Raw genomic sequence first — 22,466 nt, 5'->3', positions numbered from 1 at the left:
ATAAATTTACTATGACTCCAAGTCCATTTTCAAATAACAGTGTCCCTTCATGGGTAGTACAAGTACATCACAACAAAGTATTCTCAGTTTTCCCCACCTGTTTCTTGTAACGTTTCTGTCAATTTATGTCACTTACCCATAAGGTATATGATGTTGCTATTACTGTTTTGAACAAACTGTTAGATCAGTTAAGGTTAAGAAAATAGATTTTATATTAACTTAATTTATTCCTTCTCTAATGCTCTTTATTTAGAGCTGATTTTCTGATGTATATAATTTTCTTTCTTTTAAGAACTTCTTTTAAAATATCTTGCAAAGCAGGACTACTGGCAACAAATTCCTTCCATTTTTATCTTTCTGAGAAAGTCTTTATTTCTCCTTCATTTTTTGAAGGCCAGTTGAACTGTGTACAAGATTCTAGGTTGGTGGGTTTTTTCTTTCAATGCTTTAAATATTTCATTCTACTCTCTTTTTGCTTGCATGGTTTTTTGTTTTTTGTTTTTTAAGAAGTTCAAAATATTTCTTGTCCATGTTCCTCTATAGGTAAGATGTTTTTTCCTCTGACTTTTTTCAAGATTTTCTCTTTGTCTTTGATTGTTTGCAGTTTCAATATATGCCTAAGTGTGGTTTTTAGATATTTATCCTGCAGGTGTTCTCTGAGCTTCCTGTATCTGTGGTTTTATGTCTGTCTTTAATTCTCATCACTGTTACTTCAACTATTTCTTCTCTTCCTTCTTCCTTTTCCTTCTGGTGGTCCCATTACACATATGTTACACTTTTTGTAATTGTCCCACAGTTCTTAGATACCGGAACCCCCACCCCACTTTCTGAAAGTTCATGTTACACCACTTTGCTTTTACAAAAGACCTACATTAGAACCTGTTTTCACTAACCAAAATAAATCCAAAGGGAATTTTTGGTTTTACAAATTAAAAAACTGTTACCATACTACCATAGGTCTTTCATAAAAGTAAAGTGACATGATGCGAACTTTTGGCAAGCATGGGATAAGTCTTCACTTTATGCCATTTTGGCTTATAAAAGTTTTCATAGGAATGCTCTGCTTTCAGATAGTGGAATAGACCTATATTCTGTTCTTTTTCATTTTTTTTTCTCTTTACATTTCAATTTTGAAAGTTTCTGTTGCCATTTCTTCAAGCTCACTGATTCTTTCCTCAGCATATCCAGTATAGGGATGAGCACATCAAAGGCATTCTTCATTTCTGCTCCAAAGGGCTTTTGATTTCTAGCATTTCCTTTTGATTTTTTCTCAGAGTTCTTATCTCTCTGCTTACATTACCCATCTGCTCTTACATGTTGTCTTTGTCTACTTTCCTCACTAGAGCCTTTAGCATCCTAATCATAGTAGTTTTATTCCCTGTCTGATAATTTCAACATTTCTGTCATATGAGTCTGTTTCCAGTGCTTGTTCTGTCTCTTCATCTGTCTGTGTGGTTTGCCTTTCAGTATGCCTTGTAATTTTTTTGTTGTAAGCCAGACATTATGTACAGGGCAAAATAAACTGAGGTAATATGCCTTTAGTGTCAGGTTTTAGGAATATCTGGATAGGAGTTAGGTTGTGTTTACTATTTGCTTTAGGTGTGTCAGAGGCTAAAATTTTCTCTGGTGTCCTTGTTTTTGTCACCCTTGTCTTTGGTTTTCCCTAGAAACTTTTTTTTTAAATAACACCTGAGATATGTTATTCATTCAGTTATATTCCTCTTTTATTATGCAGGAGCTCTATTGATATGGTCACAAAGTGTGGGGAGAGGGTAAGTGTTCTATAGTCATGGAGTTTGGTCCTAGTCTTTTAGTGAGCCTTTGCTCTTGGGATATTACCTTCACAAGCACATCTCAGCTCTCCCCACCAACTTTGATGGAACAGGAAGGCTAGAGAGGGCTGGAGTCCAGTATTTTCCTTCCCCCAGGCTGGAAGGAAAAGCTTGGAACAGTCTGGAGCATTTCCTTTCCCCAGGATTGTTAGGCTTTGATAAAACCCCAGTTAGGTTCTTACAAAATAGTTTTTCTTGAGAGCAAGCCTTGCTAAGAACAGAATGCTCTAGGAGTATTTCAAAATGACTACTGAAAATAGCTACAAGGTTTCTTTCTGGACTGATGAAAATGTTCTAAAAGTGATTGTGGTGCTTGGCGCACGGTTATGTGAACATCCTGAAGACCATTGAGTTGTACACTTTAAGTGGGGGAACTTTATGGTGTGTGAGTTGTATCTTAGCTAAACTGTTAAAAAAAAAATGTTTCCTCAAGTCCAAAAGTGAGAGAAATTTTTGTTTCCTTCTTTCTTTGGCCTTGGCTTTCTCCTGCCTCTTCTCCACCCATACTTCAAGCCAGTAGCCTCCCAGGAGCACTCAGTTTACAGCCCCTGCTGCCACAATGTCAAACTCTGTAGAAATATGTTATGCAGATCAGAAATCAAAAAGTCATAGTATGTGAAGTCCGACACAAACTGGCAATTGCACAGACACTTAGAGGTTAGGCCGGGGGCGAGGGTAAGAAGCAGGACAAGCTGACTCTGGAACGTGTTAAAATTCTCTTTGCCATGTAGCTTGCTTTATATTGTCTGCTAGAGGCTTTACTTCATTTATACTCCAGTTTCCAGTTTTTGTGTGTTTTGTTCATAATCTACAAGTTCTTTGCATATTTTTATTATGCATATCTATTGACTCTTTGTGCCCCTGTAGTATTTGCCCTCTTTTTCTAGGAAACATGTATGATTGAAATTTGCATGCTTATATTTTCAAATTCATGACTGTATTCTCAGAGAGCGAAGTGTATTTGGCCAATGATAAAAATATTGATCAGAAGTAAAGGAGATAGAGTCTCAATTACCAGCTGCCTGTCACATAGCACACATGCTTTCCTAGTTTGGTCTTGGCATTTACTCATCTTAGTGATATATTTAACTTTAGGAGCTTAATAGTTTCCATTTCCACTACTTAACAAAATGCCTAACCCCTGTTAATGTGCTCCATAAATATTTATGAATTAATGAATGAGCTACCTGGATAGCCTCTACCTAATACTGATGCTTCCACTGTCTTCTTTTCTCTGGGCCACTATGCCTTTTTCATTTCCAAGCCTGCCTTTCTGCCTTGAAGTCTCAGGAAATATTGACTCTCTTTAGAGTTTATAGCCATGTCATCTGTCTACCCTGCAAGTAGAAAATCATTCTGGAAGAAAAGAAAAACATGATTACTACTCTTCTGTGTCTAAATATGAGACTAGTCATCTGCTGTTGATAGTGACCAGAGACAGCATTGACTTTGCCAAAGAGCAGTGGAATCACCTGAAATTGTATAGGAGAAATGGAGACCCTTGTGGTCTCCTGAATTTTGATGTCACTCTTTGCTGGCAATTCCACTGTATATCTGTTTGCACTAGATCTGGCTAAATGATAGTTAAGTCAAAAGTTGCCAGGAAAGTAACTACATCTTACAAGACTCTTCTGCTGAGTCACAGAAATCCCAGCCACTTTGCCGTGGAATAGCATCACTAACTGATTGAGTCATCATGGGCCAAACATGTCAAAACAATTCAAAGACAGGGACAATGCTGGTATGAAGTTTCCAGGGCATTCTGCAGAACCTAAGAATACTTGAATTTGTTGGTAGCTGTCTTGCAGGAAAGTGTGTTGAAAGTTACATTGTATTTGAAAGCCAAAATATTTAGTGATTTTAGAAGTCTAAGTTCAAGACAGTACTGACAAGTCAGTGCCAGGATGTGATTTACTTCCCCTTGCCCTCAAAATAGTGTATACAGAGAGTTATTTTCCAAGCTCAGAGAAAACCAGGATTCTGAATATTTCAAACCATTTCATCTCCTCTTGTGTATGGAGTAGCCTAATATTACAGACCTATTCTCCAACTGCCATGTGCCTGCACACATAAGTCAATACCAGCTATGCTGGTAAGCAAGCAATGGTACTGAAGGGATCAGATACTTTGATTTGCCAATAGGCTGCCTGATCTGGTCAGGAGAGAAGCATTCTTAGTTCTTTTGGGTTCAGCTTGAGAATCTAAGGGAAGTAAGTTAACTCTTCTAGATGTTAATTTTCGTTTCCATAAAATGTAAGTAGGGGGCTTCCCTGGTGGCGCAGTGGTTGAGAGTCCGCCTGCCGAGGCAGGGGACGCAGGTTCGTGCCCCGGTCCGGGAAGATCCCACATGCCGCCGAGCGGCTGGGCCCGTGAGCCATGGCTGCTGAGCCTGCGCGTCCGGAGCCTGTGCTCTGCAATGGGAGAGGCCACAACAGTGAGAGGCCTGTGTACCGCAAAAAAAAAAAATGTAAGTAGGAATCCTTTCTTCTCAGGAATGGTCAGAAATGGTTAATACAGTATTTCTTAGATGTTTTAAGCTGCGTCATCAACTGATACCTGTTAAGCACTTTTGTATGGCTGTGTTTACAGTCCTCTTGATGAAGGAGGCAAAATATACCTGTAAAAAGATAAGCCACAATACAAGGTGGTGTATGATAAATGCCAAGTAAGTGGTACAAGCATTGGGAAGAAGAGGTGATAGCAAAGGCTGCAATGGTGTAGAAAGACTGCCTGGAGAGACCAAGGGCCTTAACCATGCAGCAAGTGGGGAGGAGAAGGACTGTGCTGTAGAAAGGACAACATATCCAAAAAGCATGGTTGGGAAAGAGGGCTGGAGTAAAGGAAGTTATAAACCGAAAGCCCCATACACCTGTGAAGTGAGATTATCCTTATGTTTCACTCCGTTTCTAGATAGCACCATTTAGAAGCCATAGTTATCCATTCTGCCTAAATTTCCTAGTCCCTTTCATTTAATAAACAAAATATGATCCCACAGCCATTTGATCTTTTGAGGTTCTTGATTCCATTGTCCTATTTTAAGTGTATCATATTTAGTAAGGTTTATTTCCCTGAGTATAAAAGTAATACATGTTTATTATAGAAAGTTTGAAAAATATGTTTACCCATGTTTCATAGGAGCATTACATTCTTATCAGTTGTAGCTCTTCATAGAGTAATTACTTCTTTGTCATATATACTGAAGACATTTTCCATGGTTTCTTTGCCTTTTATTTTTGTTATATACATATATTAAAGCTGTAAATTTGTATGTAGTAATATGAAATTTCTCTTATTTTATTCTTCAAAAGTCCTTCCATGATCAGAAGTAAGACTAATACCACCATTTCTTCATTATTGTTCCATTTTTTAAAAATTATATTGTAAGTGCATCTAGAATTTATTTTGGGGAAAGGTCTGAAATTAGGATTTAATTTATTTTTGTTTCATGCAGTTAATTTTCCCAGCACCATTGTTGATTAATCCATTTCCCCAGATTTGGCAATCCTGTCTTTTAAATTTACAGTGCTACCTACTTAAAGAGTGTGTGTGTGTGTGTGTGTGTGTGTGTGTGTGTGTGTGTGTGTGTGTGTGTGTGTGTGTGCTGTTTTCATGGAAGATAGGAAGTTGGGAAAATCTTCCACCATGTTAAACCAGAACTAGGTCCTATTTTCGGTGGGAACTTTTAAATCAAACATTCTCAGTGGGTTTGATTTTGTCAAATCAGTGTTATTCTTTATCTCCAGCTGTTCTCATTGATGGGAAAAGATTTTAACTGTTTCCATATTGACTCCTTTTTTTTAACCTTTACTCTCTGACACATACCTGTAAGGCCTGTTTCTTCATTCTTAGGAATATGTCATTTTTATTCCTGCTTTCATTTATAGTGCTTTTTGCCTGAAAGGCCCTCTTTCTAGTCGTCTCCCAGTAGAACCTCAATACCCAGATCAGATCCTAATTCTTCCAGCTAGGTTTGTTTGGTCCTCTTAACTCCAGTAGCACTGATAATCTATACGTAACAATTGAACCCTTTCATTCATTTTATCCCATATGTAAATCTTGTTTTACCAGATATTGTAAGCTTCTTGCAGAGACTATTTCTTATCTTCCTTCATACCTAGCACTGAGATTTTCTTTTAATCTCATTTAAATATATGGATCAGGTCAACAGCTAAAACATTAGCTGAGAATCCATTGCAGAGATGGAGAGAATCCATTGTTATGTATTTGCCACCTTCTCTGCCAGCATCTCACACAGCTAGTATCAGGGTCTCTATAAGACCAAGGCAAAATGAATTACTTTCCCCACTTGACACGAGAAAGAAAGAATTGTAATGCAAAAAAGTACCATGGGTTACTTAAAGACATCACTCAGAAGTGAGACCTCCCAAATTCAGTCCTTTTGTCTTTCTACTAGCTACTTTTGTCTTTCTACTAGCTACTAGCTACCTTTCCAAAGCTACTTTGTTGCCAAATAATTTTTAAAATTTGGCTTGTATTTATCAAAGTATGTTCAACAGAACCATAGTTCCATAGCATGCTAATAAGTATCTTGCAATGAAAGAGTTCCATAGTAAATAAATTTGGGACATGCAGAGTTAAACAAATTTCAGATGGGCTTCTTTACAGCAGAAATTCTCAGAATCCTTAATATGGTGCTTAAGGTAGTGAGTCAAACTTACTGCCTGCAGAACTTTTTTTTTTTTTTTCCCACAAAGAATCTGTGAACATACTTTGGGAAATAGTGCTGTTCTATTCCTTTCTCTCTGCACTCACCCCTTTCTTTCCTGCTTCTTATATTCCTTTTTTGGTTTTCTATCTAGGGTATATTGTGCAGTAAGGTGATCCTGCCATTATAAGATGCCTTGAGATGGGGATGCTTGTCAGAAAGAATCTCTTGTCTTGATATAATTACATGTACTACCACAAAAATAGCCAAAGCTTTATCATTTTAAGGAATGTTATTAAGTGGCATGTGGTATCTATTGCTTTGAAACAGACAGCTTTTCTAAAAGAAATGTTTTGAGTTAGTATACCAAAATTTACCAATTTGAATCTTTGTTGGGAATTTAGATGATTTATCATTTTTGCTATTGTAAGTGACTCTATAATATACATTTTCATGCAGTATTAACTATAGAAGAATGAAAATGGAACAGATATTTGAATTTGTGAATTGTCTCTCTCCTCCTTTCTTCCCTTTGTGTGATGTTCCGCAGCCTCCATTGGGGAACTCCCTGCCTTGACCCCTCTGATAAATACCTGATTTCTTCCAGGCCTGGAAAGAGATGTCTTGCTTATCATTATAGACCATAAATTGTTGGACTAAACTTGTCCTGTTGTCATAAAGATTGCAAATGGCAGGCTGATTCTGCTTGCTCCGTTTCTGCCAACTTGAATCTTTCTAACCTGTAATCTCCACTTGCTTCCTCCGTTGCTTGATGCTGCTTCCTGTAAACTCTCTCATCACTGTCAGAGTTCGATCTTCTCCAGGATGTCCCAGTAGTACTTCAAATGCAGTATAGCCTAAATTTCATGCTTTATTTTTCCTTTTTTCTCCATTCCTTCTCCCCTTTGATGGCATCATTACCCAATCCATCACTCAAACTAAAAAATCTTAAATTTATCCTTGATTCCTCTTTTTCTCCCACTTACTACTCATTCTCCTGGGTATAGGGTAGATTTTCAAGTGATGTCAACGCTATGCCCTTACCACATCTCAAACCAGTTGTTTACTCTGTATCTCTATTACTTCTAACCCCAGTTAAAGCTCTTTCAACTTATCACTTTCTTCATTATTTCTTCAGTGTAGTCCATCCTCCACAATGGAGTAGAATGACCAAAGTTATCAACTCCACACTTAGACATCTTTGATCACTTCCCTTTGTCTAAATGATAAAATCCAAACTTCCTTCTCCTGTATAGAATCCAAACTTGCTGACTCTAGTCTACCTTCACAGCCTCTTTTCTACCTTTTCCCTCTCATCCTATGTATGCTTCAATCAGACTTTCACCCTGAATGTCTTGCTCGTTCCTATCTTTTTACCTTTATAAAGTGTTCCTCCACCAGCAATACTCCTTTTGTTGGCGTGATGAATACTATTAGTGAGCAACATTACTTATGTAATGCTGAAATGACCAAGTTGTTTTTCTAAGTTGAGTAAAATTATTAGCTTCCTGATGAAAGATTGTCTTGTTTAAAAAATAAATACAGGCAGCTTCAAGTTATTTATGATTTTATTGCACTGATTCCAAGAATACGGTAGTTTTCGAGGTTTCCTTAAGGGCATCTTTGTGATCTATTTTTGTAAACACCCTACACGTGCTTGAAAAGAATGTGTATTTTCTAATAAATAAATGCAGGGTTACATATCCAGTGAATCAAACTTAACAACTGTGCTATTCAAATCATCTGCATCTTTACTAATTTGTATAAAACCTGCTTTATCCAGTTACCAAAAGAAGAGTGTTAAAACCTCCCTCTATTATTGTGGTGTATCATTTTATTCTTAATAATAGTGTCAGTTTTTATTTTGTATATTTTGTTGTATATTCTGAGACTGTGCTCTGGATATATAAAAGTTTAGAAATTTTATGTCTTGGTGAATTATTCTTTTACCAGTATGTTGTGACCCTCTTTATTCCTGCATATTGTTTTTTTGTCTTATAGTCTATACTGCACCTACTTTCTCTTTTGTTTTTAGTATCTGCTCAGTATGTCTTTTTCCATTGCTTGACTTTGAACTTTCTGTGTCCTCATAGTTATTTTTAGATTTATCTCTTATAAGCAGCATACAGTTGTATTTGCTTATTAATACATGAAAACGTCTGTCTTTTAACTGATTAATTTAGATCACTGCAATCACATTTTTGTTTCTAAAACATCTTGTTTGTGCTATTTACCATGCCTTTTCCTTGTTTCTTTTTGTTTTTATCCTTTCCTGCTTTCTATTTTTTATATTTTGGTTTTAAAATGTTAGCATTACAAATATGAATTTATAGAACGCAGATTTTTTTTAACTATTTTACACCTGGAATCACTTTCAGTCTTTACACACATATCAAGGATTATATCTTTTTTTGCTTTTATATAATGGCTGTCAATTCTACTGCTTCCTATTTACTTGACAAATACACTGACAACTTGCTTCTAGTTAAGAAGGCAGAAAAATCCCTAATTTCAAGATATTCATTTTTCCTTTTGCCATTATTTATTTGAATGACAGAGATGTCAGATTTAATATAATCAACACCACTTGGCTGTTCACATAATGTGAATACTAATTCACTGATGTACCTAGTCTGCTGACTTATTGAATGAAGTTAGTCCCTTTGCAGTTACTACCAGAATGACAGTGCTTTGGTGATGGTATTAAGAGCTAATCAAAGTGAACATAAAACCTAAATTCATATTTTTTCTTTAAAACGTGCGAACCAACTGACAAAGGATTAATCTCAAAAATTTACAAGCAGCTCATGCAGCTCAATATCAGAAAAACAAACAACCCAATCCAAAAATGGGCAGAAGACCTAAATAGGCATTTCTCCAAAGAAGATATACAGATTGCCAACAAACACATGAAAAAATGCTCAATTTCATTAATCATTAGAGAAATGCAAATCAAAACTACAATGAGGTATCATCTCACACCGGTCAGAATGGCCATCATCAAAAAATCTACAAATAATAAATGCTGGAGAGGGTGTGGAGAAAAGAGAACCCTCTTGCACTGTTGGTGGGAATGTGAATTGATACAGCCACTGTGGAGAACAGTATGGAGGTTCCTTAAAAAACTAAAAATACAACTACCATACGACCCAGCAATCCCACTACTGGGCATATACCCTGAGAAAACCATAATTCAAAAAGAGTCATGAACCACAATGTTCATTGCCGCTCTATTTACAATAGCCAGGACATGGAAGCAACCTAAATGTCCATCGACAGATGAATGGATAAAGAAGATGTGGCACATATATACAATGGAATATTACTCAGCCATAAAAAGAAACGAAATTGAGTTATTTGTAGTGAGGTGGATGGACCTAGAGTCTGTCATACAGAGTGAAGTAAGTCAGAAAGAGAAAAACAAATACCATATGCTAACACATGTATATGGAATCTAAAAAAAAAAAAATGGTCATGAAGAACCTCGGGGCAAGACGGGAATAAAGACGCAGACCTACTAGAGAATGGACTTGAGAACACAGGGAGGGGGAAGGGTAAGCTGGGACAAAGTGAGAGAGTGACATGTACATTATACACGACCAAATGTAAAGCCGATAGCTAGTGGGAAGCAGCGCATAGCACAGGGAGATCAGCTCGGTGCTTTGTGACCACCTAGAGGGGTGGGATAGGGAGGGTGGGAGGGAGGGAGACGCAAGAGTGAAGAGATATGGGGATATATGTATATGTATAGTTGATTCACTTTGTTATAAAGCAGAAACTAACACACCATTGTAAAGCAATTAAACTCCAATAAAGATTTTTAAAAAGATATTTTATATTATTTATTTACTTTTTATAAATTTATTTATTTATTTATTTACTTTTGGCTGCGTTGGGTCTTCGTTGCTGCGTGCGGGCTTTCTCTAGTTGCGGCGAGCAGGGCTACTCTTTGTTGCGGTGCATGGGCTTCTCATTGCAGTGGCTTCTCTTATTGTGGAGCACGGCTCTAGGCGCACAGGCTTCAGTAGTTGTGGCACATGGGCTCAGTAGTTGTGGCGCACAGGCTTGGTTGCTCCACGACATGTGGGATCTTCCAGGACCAGGGCTCAAACCCGTGTCCCCTGCATTGGCAGGCGGATTCTTAACCACTGCACCACCAGGGAAGTCCCAAGCTATTTTAAAGGGATGTTATAGAAAAAGGAATAATTCAGTAACTCACACATTCAGGGATGCACCTTTACTCTCCAGCAACACGAGGCTACCTCTAGTTCCTTGCATGGATAGTGCTGTTTCCCCCTCCATGTCTTTGCTTTTACTACCCTCTTCCCTTGCTGGGATGTCCTTCACCTTTCCCCTGTTTTTTATGTAAAGTATGGGGGGAAATATTTCAGATTTACAGAAAAGTTGCAAAGATAATACAGAGAGTTCCTGTATGTCTTTCACCCAGTTTCCCCAATGTTAACATCTTTTCTCTTACCATTGTATATTTGTCACAACTAAGAAATCAACATTGGCACATTATTATTAACTAACTATAGACTTTACTCAAATTTCATCAGTTTTTCCACTAGTGTCCTTTTTCTATTTCAGGATCCAATCCAGGATACTGCATTGCATTGAGTCATCCTATCTCCTTAGACTCTGCCTTCTATTTGATTGTTTTTTTAAATCTCCTTTCCCTCTTTTTCCCTTTAGTTTGATGGTTTTGCATTCTATTTCTGTTCTTTTAGAACTTACCAACACACCATGTTTCCTGGGATATGGAGAGACTGTCACATATGTTGCTGTGGTGGTATAAATTGGTACAACTTATAAGGAGGGAATATAGTGTGTATATCTTTTAATTCAGCAGTTTCCCTCCAATGACTCAGTCCTACAGATTTATATACTTGTGCACATGTACTAGGTTATTTGCTACATCATTATTTATAATTGTTTAATAGGATACGAATGAAGAAGTTTTATATACTGATAGGAAATGATGCCCAGTATATTATTAAGTGGGGACGGGGAAGCAAAATTCAGAACAGTGTATTTAATATGCTTTGATAAAAGGTTTCCTTATTCCTACTAGATTTGTTTTCTGGCCTGCCCTTTCACTAAGGTTCAGCCTGTGAGCAGTCTTGTCTTTTCACAGCGATCTCAGTTCTAACCAGGCTGCATAGACAGGTCCAAGTCATTGTCTCCAGTCCCCATGTGGGCTTGAAAACCCAAGCTTCAGGCACTTCCCTGCACGCTAGGACAACCAAATGAATGTTTCATTACTCCCTGTTTTTGATAATGACTTTTTACATCAATGTAAAAAACTACTCTGTCACCTAGGAATATGAAAATTAAATGAAGAATAATATATGCAAAGAATTTAGCTCAATACCTGATCCACAGTACCCAATAAACATTAACTATTGTTGTTGAACTGCTTTTTCTAGTTTTCTGTGTGCTGTCAGACCTACTATTGCTATTTAGATTGGTAATGCAGATCACCAGACATTAATCTAAAAAAATCCTTATTTAGGCTTTTGCACTCTGAAAATATTTGGAGCTTAAACAAACTGAAAAAAGGAGAGAAATTAAACTAGAAAGTGGCTGTGTTTATAAACAAGCAGTCTTGAAACACAAGACCATTGTGGTAATTGGAATGGTCTGTATCCCAGAATGTCCTGCTTAATAGATGCAAAGCTCACCAACTAGCTGGGAAAAGGCAGAGCTCTGTGTTTACCCCCAAGGTGGTCAGATGAGGCAAATCTGAATTCCTAAGCTCCACAATTACTCTCTACCCAAAAACTTACCATGGCCCTCACCATCTAAATGTTTACATTAAGGATTCTGTTATCCTGAAGTGTTACAGCATTCTGGCTCTTAAAAAAAAACAAAAAACAAAAAACAGGCATCTAGTAGATCTGAGAACATTTTCTCTCTTTATAAATGTATTTAATAATAAAATAGAAACACATGTTCTTTTTCCAAATACCATGTTAATTCAAAAAAGGCCTTTTCATTAGATGATATATACACAAGGGCTAAAGATTACAAAGGAAAAAAATTAAATTGTAAACTATACAAGGATGCTTAGGAGAAGACCTTAACAGCGGCCGTAATCAAAGATGCTATCCCTTCTGCTTGCTCTGTTTGCAATCTGACATTCATGGGGAATACTGTCTAGGGAGAGCCTGAAATGGTTTCATAATCTGTAACCACAAAGGGATGACTCAGATCTTTATCTTTTATAAACTGCACTCATAACTTGGTGCTTTACTCACTTTCCCAAAGTTTAAATGTTTGGTCCAATGATTTAAAACAAGTTGAAGGCATCTCTTTGTTTTGGGTTTTTTTTTCCCCACTGCATTTTCTGAATAGTGGTTTCTCAGTGGCTATTAGCTATTGCAATCCGTTAACCCTTATAACTTTATCTGCCTATGGGGCTCTTTCTATCGTCTCACAAAATTAGAGTGGAGCCTGGTGACCAAGGAAAAGACAGTGGTATTCTTTGCCAGGAGGGATGCAGGGCAGAGGAGATGGACCTTAGACATACTGAACACAGATGCTGCTGCCACCACACATTTTCTGTGCTGGTGACTCACACAGAAAGCAGCTAGTCTCTGAAGAGAGAGTGAGTGTACTGCAAGGTCTCACATGAAAGTAAGTGTCTCTTCTCCTCTTAGTGTCTTAGCCACCAGCCTCATCTTATTGGTTGAGCTATTAAGGAATGGTAAATACATGAAGGGACCCCTAGCATGAAAGTCCCCTCTGCCCAGTTAGGGTTCAGAGTAGCTTGTGATGAGTTATTTGAAGTGTTGTACATATGTTCAATGATATACACAACTCATTGTGCAATAATAGCATTTTCCAGGAGAATTACTCATGTAGTCCAGGGAACCCCATGACCTCTCTCTGACATAGGCCAGAATCAGATACTTCTGAGAAAGCTACTAGTGTACCCGGAAGGACTCAGTTACAAAATACGCTATCACAAGAAGAAAGGCTGTGTGCTCTGCGTGCTCTCCCAGCTGATAATTAGCTCAGTTTCTAGCCTAGGGCTGTTTGTTTGTTTGACTTTGAGATTCTATAACTAGGTACAGCGCTATTCAAATATATCGTAACGTTTTTATATTAAAAATGATTAAGAAGCTTCTTGAATAAATTGTCCAATGCCTTAAAAATATAATTATTACATAGTTGTTCTCATGTCTGCACAGAAATATTTCCTTCCATACTTTAAGGCCTACCTTTCCTGTAGAAGGTTTTCTCTGATAAATTCTGGACACAAAGATGGCCTTTTGAACTTTTCTCATATATGGCATTTCCCTACTGCAGTGAGCAGGTGTTTGTCAGCTTGGGATATAGCACTTGCCTCTCTTTTTTTAGATCTGACTCTGTTTTCCAGTGGCAATCACAGAATTCTCTGTGTCTTATAGGACTTGTTATTCAAGTGCCCAGAACACACCAGGTAGTGGGGTCCAGACAACAAAAGGACAGAAATTGTAAATGTTTAAAAGAAATACCATCTTCTTTGGCTATTTCATTAGTGAATCTCCCAGATTCTGAGAAGCTCTTAATGACTTGTCTCATTATTGTGAGAATACCGGCTGTTTCTCAGTTATTCTGGATCTCTGCTCAGTTATCCCTTACCTTTTGCTTCATATCCCTTGCCTTTGCCCAGCCTCACCTCCCCAGCTTGACCCTCTTACCAGCTGGTTAATTCATAAGCGTTTCCCAAAACCAAGGAGAAGACAGATAAAGGAAGGCAGTCACAGAGTATTTATGGGTTTCAGATACATATGTCAAATAGGATGTGTTTTCAGACATCTTCTGGGCCAAAACGCTGAGTTGATTACAGTGACACTCAAAGGAAGGTAGCCTCGGGGGCTTCCCTGGTGGCGCAGTGGTTGAGAGTCCGCCTGCCGATGCAGGGGACACGAATTCGTGCCCCGGTCTGGGAGGATCCCACGTGCCGCGGAGCGGCTGAGCCCGTGAGCCATGGCCACTGAGCCTGCGCGTCCGGAGCCTGTGCTCCGCAACGGGAGAGGCCACAACAGTGAGAGGCCCACGTATCGCAAAAAAAAAAAAAAAAAAAGAAGGTAGCCTCTGCCCTTAAGTACTTTAAAAGTAAGTTATTCTTAGAGGTTCATTCGTTCATTTATTCAATAAATATTTGCTGAGCCTCTGCTGTGTGCCAGGCACTTGAGATATATCAGTGAACAAAACAGACCAAGATTTCTGACCTCATGGAGCTTACAATTTAGGATAGAGGAGTGAGGAAATAAATAAGGAGAATAATTAATCAACTGTATACTTGCAGGTGGGTAATAAGGATTGTGGAAAGAATAAGAAAGTAGAACAAGGGAAAGGGGGGTGAAACTATGGAGATTTGGAGAGACAGGTCACAGTATTAAATAAGAAAGGGTAAGCCTCCTTGAGGGTGAGATTTGAGCAACACCTTGAGGGAGATGATATAATTAGCCAAGCAGGTACCTGAGAGAAGAGCAGTGTTCCAGGTGACGGGAGAGCCATGATTTATCATTTAAAATTTGCAGGCATTTTTAAATTTAGCAATTTGATGTAGATTGTTTTCTTCTTCTTTTTCAAATGAAGAAACTGGATATACCAGCTGAATATCAGCTTTGGCTTAAAGCAACCGTCAGTTGAGGTAGATTTTAGACAGAGGCCATTGTCTCGGCTTTACAGATTGGGAAAAGTAGAACACATAAAGGAAAGGGGAACTAAATTCCATAGAGTCAGGAAACTGAACAACATGGAACAGGCCACAGTCTCTTAGATTAGCACTGCACTAATATGTCATCACAGGGTTTGTCTTCCTTGGGGCTGATAGATTTCTTCCCTTGTAAATTGATTTCAGATATTTTCTCTGATATATTAAATTGTCATCAGTTTCCCTACGTGATATGATGTACTTACACTTGTTATAAAGCAAGTTAAATGAATTTAAATGAAGAGGGGGAAACTATAGCATGGAGACCCTAGACATAAGTCTGGTCATTTCTTAGCAGCATTGCCACGCTGTACATGCTTTGAATGCCCTGGAAATTATTAGGATGTTTTCCTAGAGGTCAGAGTGCCCATCTGGAAGGTCTGTAGGGAATCTGCTTGTGATCATCTCTGCTGCCCCAGGGGGCATGAAGAGCCAGCCCTCCTCTGGTATTTTCTCACCGTCTTGGCCGGTTAGCAGGCAGCCATCTGCTTTGGTTCAAGTGAGGAGGGCCAGCAGAGAGAGGACTTGCAAGTAGCAGGGCCATCACCTAGCAGCAGTTTAGAAAGATCTGGGTGTATTCCCTAAGCTCAGTCCAGTTTATATACTTTGTAGACCCTGGAAAGTATGAGCACTCACAGATAAATTCATCTCATTTCCACACTTGGGTACCTAATAGAGCCTTAACATTCACCAGAGTTTATTAAAACATATATGTAACACTTGGAATCTCCACAACCCTTTACAACTATTTATGGGCTAATGAAGCTCTGCAGCTTCCCTGGGAAGCAAGTTGGTACCTTCATCCCCATTTTAGAGATTAGACACAAATAGGCTAAGTGGCTTACCTGAGGCTGTACCGTGAGTCAGGTCCCCAGTAATTCCACAGTATGTGAGCTAGTATTCAACCATGGTCCCACCAGCACAAATCACTTAACCTCTCTGAGCCTTAGTTTTTCATGTATGTATGAGACACTAATGATCTTCGTCCCACCCATTCCAAAGAACGATTGTGAAAATAAAACAAGGCAAACTGAAAGTGCTATAATGCTCGTTATAATTAGGTAATGGATTAAGGCAGAAGGAATCAGCAACCTCAGTATTTAATATTTAGGGAGTGCTACTTGTTTGGGGCCAGAGTGGAAAAACTGGAAAAAGAGACAACCTATCGCTGACCCTTTAACAAAACTGAGTCCTTCTGCTTGTTTGACTCAGCTTAGATTAGAGTAGGGAAGAGAAGAAAAACAGAAAGTAGTAAACTAAAGATTAAAAGAGTGAGTAATGCTAGGAGGAGAGAAATGAAAGAGGTAAAATTATGAGTCTTCCCAAGATTAGCAGTAAACTGCTAATCTCGACCTAAGAATCATTATCTGAATTCAAGCAGTATTGCAGCATACAGGGAGAAGCTTCAAATTCCAGAGCAGAGGATGCTAGCTGGATTCTGCTGTCCAAACCATTGGTCTGTGTCCCAGATCTGGTAATGATCTTTCAAGATCATGTAGTCCTGCACTCTCTCCCTCCCAATCCGCTCCCCACCCCACTCCCTCCTGCAGCTGCCTAGGCCAAGCTTTAGAAAATGAGACCGTTACTTGGTTGTCAGTATCCACGCACTGGCTGACCACTTGATGATCGCAGCTGACGTTCCCTTCGTCCCTCTCTAGTCTGGCCTTGAGAATTCCAGACCAGCCCTTTCTTTCGGTATCATCACTGGCGAATGCCAGTGCCTCTTGTTGCCTGTATAAAGCAAGGCCCCCAGATACAAGCAATTGCAGGTACAGTCAAGTTGCTAAAACAGCCTTCTTTTCATCCCCTCTGGTTTTGTTTGTTTGTTTGTTTTTTTAAAGTTGGGCCATATAAGAGGAGAATTGAAGTTTTAAGGAAATATAAAAACTGGAGTAAGTGGTGAGGGATAGATGCAAAAGAAGAGGTCCTGGGAACAAATAAAAACTCAGCAAGGTGATGAGCAGTGTTGGAGGACAGTGGACAAATAAATCATTACTAATCAGGTGAATTTGTTATAGATGAAAATGCATACATACGCATGCATTTGTGCATGCACACTCACACATATGCCATGTTATGAGACCTTTGTTAGGTGGCCTCCTTATTCTAGGTTGAGTCCCTAGAAATTAAGATAGGATCGAAGAATTCATTCATATCCATAAAAGCTAAAGTGTAAAATGTCTTTATGCTTAGGATTAAAGCTCTATAGCTACTAGAGCAGGAAGCTACCTGAAAAATTCACCTTGCTGAGGAGCTGAACACTAAGTAGCCATTCTATAAGCCTTACTGCGCACATCCACAAATAACAAACACATTTATGAGGTGTTTTCTTGGTTGACACAAGGCACACAATATTTTTCCTCTGAGTACACACCAACTTGTTAACGGCCAAAGTTTTTACCTTCATTGTTCCTAGTAGCATGCATTTTCCTTTTCCAAAGAGTCCTTCAGTGATTTAGAACAAGTTACTTAACCTCTCTGGCCTCATTCTCTTCAACTGTAAAGTGGGCTTATTAATAAACCCTGCCTCATAGGGTTGTTTTGAGGATAATTAAAATGATATATAAAGATGCTTAGCACAGTGTCTGGCACGTAGTAACCGTATTAACACTTAGCACTTACTGAATGCCTGCTGTCTGCTAGGTCCTTTTCAAGGCAGTTGAGGCACAAAGAAAATAAAGCGTAATCAAGGAACCTTCAAGATGCTCATCCTCTCTTCAATTCCTGGAAATTCCTAACTAAAAATGCCTGATCTCAGTCCCTTGAAGCAGACCCAATGTGCGTAAGCACTCAGGCACCCATACTCACACTGTGACTGTCTTGTATCTCTTTCCCCATTTTCCACTCTTCTGTCTGGCCTCTTGAAGTCAAGTTCCCTCTATCCTACTTTGAACAAGGAATACCCCTACAGTAAAAGACTGTGTCTTGGCCACTAGGTCAGAATCTCCCCGGTTGGGGGACTTTTCCTTCCTCCACTGCAGGCACTTGGTACATCGTGAGTCTTGCCCACAGTGAGTCCTCTGAATGTAAACGGAGCTCACCCACTCCTTTTACACCAGCTCCATTTTGTAGCTGAGGGGACTACATGCAGCAGAGATAATCAATACCTTCATTCCACGCCACTGAGTTTGCAAGTCCAACTTGGGTAGCCATGCTATACCAACTTCTTGATCCTCCTCTGTGTTTGTTGTATGCTCGTTCCTTATCCTAATCTGAGTAAAGAAAAAGTAGCCAGGAGGGAGAGATTGTGAGATTTAGGTACCAGAATTGCATAATGTTTTTAATCCTTAACTTCTCATGACCTGCAAATATTGGTATTATCCAAGGCATGCCTGCAGTGGGAAAACAGGGTATAATCGTGGGATTCTGTGGAGGCGCACAGTGTACACCTTTAATCCCCAAAGCTAGGCCTATAGGAGCAGAGAGAGACACCTCAGTTCGGGCCACCTTCTTCCCTTACCTCATTTGCTACAACTTTTCTTCATGATCTCCCTGCTGCCAGCCTTACTGTCCGCTGGATGATATGTTCCATGTTGCTGTCAGGTGGAAGTCATCTCTTGCTGATCAAAGATCCCATAACCATAGTTCTCTCTTTCGACAGTTATTGCGTTCTACCTTGTACGTGGAACTGTGTGTGAGTATCCTGTCTTTGCCAGATTAGAAGGTTATAAGGTCACTGTGCTGCAATATCTTTCCCTCCTTTGATTATCAGGGTTCTTTCATTTATGAGCTGTGTGGTCTATAGCGGTCTATGGAATCAATTGCCTCTTTAAATCCTGGCCCTGCTAGCTGTCTGATCATGAGTAAGTTAACTTTTCAGTGCCTCCGTTTCCTCATTTATAAGAAGAAGATGATAATAGACTCTTGTAGAGCTACTAAAGATCAAATAAGGAGATACATGAACAGTACCTGGCATGTAGTTAATAGTCTATAAATGTAAGCTGCTGCTACTACTACTCCACTACTACTACTACTACTAGTCAGATGACAGTGTTTTTCTTCAGGGCTTCTGAGGTTCTGTGCTTGCTTCAAAGGTGACAACCTTCCCGTAAAGAAGACTCATTCTTGGTCACGGGTAAGAGTACCTGCTACGGTACCAGCTCTGAGAAAGCAGAATCTGTCCTTACTTAACTCTGTATTCTTTACAGTGCTGTGGAAATAGATGCTAATTAATGTCTTAAGATTTATTTTTCCAATTTTAAAGCTAATAAATACTCATTAAATAAACTTAGAAAATGTAAGGTGTGATTCGGAAAGAAAAAATATTACCCATTGTTTTACCACACAGAGATGATCACTGTAAATATTTTGGTGTATCTTCTTTCCTCACTAACATGTAATATGTAGAATTGAGCTCATTCTGTATATAAAATTTTATATGCTGGTTTTCATATACCGACTATTTTAAGAACATTTTCTCCTATATTTTTACAAACATAACTAAAATTGTCATGGCTGTACTGTAAATTACAATAACGTTCCCTTATTGTTGAATGTTGCCCATTTTAAGTTATAATGAATCAAATCTGTAATGATCATTTTGGTATATAATGCTTTTTTCAAAGCATGTCAGGTGATTTAGTACTATAAGCTATCAAGAATAAAATTATGGCGTCAGAGAATATCAGTGACAGTATATGAAATGTCAATTTTAGTTTTCAGCATCCATTTTCTTCCCTTTTTTGAAAAACGTTGAGACAACATTTGGTCAACTCCATGCTTCTTATTTTCCAGTAGTCCTTAAGCATCTGTATATTCAAAAATAAAATTAAAGGTGAGGAGGCGTCTGCAGAGGACTGGCCTGGCAGGCGTATCAGTCTGAGCAGGCTGAGAAGGCTGTCCGTTTGGAGGGTAGCCTGGCGCAAGGACCCGGGGCGCAGGAGGGTGAGGAAGGCCTCCCCACAGAGAGCTGGCCTGGGGTGGGCCGTCAGAGCCCACGCAGGGGGAGGCAGGAGTGTGTGCATGGGGGCAGTCTGGCTCCAGGTGTCAGAACCCACGTGAGCAGGGGAAAGCACACACTTGGAGGAGTGGCGTGGCACGGGCAATCAGAGCACAGGGGCAGCATAAGGGAGTCAGAGCCCAACACAAAAGGGAGGGCATGCGCATGACGGAGAAGGTAGAAACTCATTATATAAAGGAAAACTGATTAAATAACTGAATACATTAAGGATAATGAAAGCCAGTTTCTAACTGTCAGAGAAGGGGTTTACAGATATGGAAAGGGAAAAAAGTCAAATGAACCCCATGGTGTGAACTCATGGTTTTTTATTATGGATAAATACAGAAATAAATATAGAAGTAAATAAGTATATGTGTTATGTATACGTACATAGGAACATATATGATACGTATGTTCCCTAAGTTGGTCTGGGAACAGTAATACCCCCATGGCAATGAGCAAGCATGTCTAGTGCTATATCTTGGCTTCTCAGTATAATTTACTAAAAGGAACCAGCGCATTTTGGACAAATGACTATTTCCTGGGAAGGTACAAGATGAGCCTAGAACATCTTTTTGTACCAGAAATCAAGTGCTCAAAGAATGATGGGGATATGTCAGAATGATACAGAAGCCAGCCTGAAGGGACCACCACTGGCTAAACTGGGGATAATTTGAGCACCAAAATAAATTATTAGAGTAACAAATTATATTGAAAAGATAAGAAATCACAAGTCAATACAGATACAAATAAAAAACTGAATACATTGAAAGTTTGATGAGGAATGGAATATTTCTGTAATTTCAAAGTATGTATCTCCCCACAAAATACTTATTAGTTAAGAGGGAGAAACTATGCCGTTACATTGGAGAAGCCTAGCAGACGTCACCTTAATCAAGTGATCAAAGTGAACATCATCAGTAACAGGGCAGTTTGAAATCAGGTGCCACTAGATAGGATGCACTGAGAATAAAAAGCAAGATCACTGGTATAATATTGCCAAAAATGAATCTTCTGAATCTAATCATAGGAGAACATCAGACAAATCCACACTGAGAGACATTCTATAAAGTAACTTGTGTGTAATCTTCAAAAGTGTCATGGTCATGAAAGTCAAGTAAAGTCAAGGGACTAACAGTTCCAAATTCAAGGAGTCTAAATAAATGACAATTAAATGCAACTTGTAATTCTCAGCTGGATGCTTCCGTTCTAAAAGACAGTGAGATAACTGGTGAAACTTGGGTGGGATTTGAGGATTAGATGATAGTAACCTATCATTGTAATTTTCTGAATTTGCTGGTTGTATTGTGCTTATGTAGAATAATGTCCTTGTTTATAGGAAATATATGTTAAAGTATTTGCTAGAGATAGGGCATCAGATTGGCATTTTACTCTCAAATCGTTCAGGAAATTAAAAAAAAAAATTTTGTACTGTACTTCCAACTTTTCTGTAAGTTTGTGATTATTTCAAAGTGTAAAATATTTAATTACTTGAAAAAGGGAAAAAATAAAGCAGATTCAAAAATTACATGAAAACCGAAATAACTTAATTGTATATTAAATTGATAACATAACCATGTAGAACAAATAATAATTTCAAATTACTTTTGAAAACAGTTCTGTTCTTTCCACAAAAGGACTGCAAAAAATCTTTTAAATTTTACTCATAAATTCATTATAGTTGGTAATACTGATGTTATACTGTGAATCAATTTTATGTATATTATAGGTAAACAACTTAATAGATTGTTATTAGGAACAAAGATTTTTACTAAAAGAAAGAAACTAATTTAAAATAAGTAATAGAGACTTGAGGGCTGAACGGTGCTCTGATGAGGTTTTTTTCCTACATATTTAGTGAATAATTCTATTTAATGTACTCCTGTACAACACTATTTAAATTATATCAGAACTTAAGAAAAATAGAACGTTTTCCCAGTTCACTTTATGAAATTAGCCTAATTCTAAAAGTTACATTTCCAAACAAACACACAGAAAAGCAAACTATCATTTTTAATTAGAACATGGATTTCTTTTAATCTCAAATAAAACAACACTGAGTGAATTCAACAGCATTTTAAAAGAATAATCTATTTTGACCAAATGGGATTTATCTGAGAAACACAAGGATATTTCACATTATCGGTAGATGGTACTGATACTTACTTCTTCACCAGGTAAGAAAACAAGAATGCCCACTGTCACCAGTACCATGGTACTATATATTCTGGTTAATGAATGTGACAAGCAGAAATAAGAGGCAAGGAAAAGAAAAAAAAATTGTCCTCAATTATAAACAATATAATTGTTTGCTAATAA

The 22,466-nt window shown here is 38.3% G+C and overlaps 1 protein-coding gene across 1 annotated transcript in view; it reads left to right on the top strand.

Annotated features, from left to right (window-relative positions):
* Positions 1–22,466, top strand: part of EXOC6B (exocyst complex component 6B) — a 715,292-nt gene that overhangs the window by 640,786 nt on the left and 52,040 nt on the right. The window lies entirely within an intron of this gene.

Source organism: Leucopleurus acutus (genome assembly GCF_964270905.1).
Source record: "Leucopleurus acutus genome assembly, chromosome: 12".
Classification (NCBI taxonomy): Eukaryota; Metazoa; Chordata; class Mammalia; order Artiodactyla; family Delphinidae; genus Leucopleurus; species Leucopleurus acutus.
The sequence above is the reverse complement of the archived record's forward strand: the minus strand, read 5'-3'. Positions and strand labels throughout refer to the sequence as shown.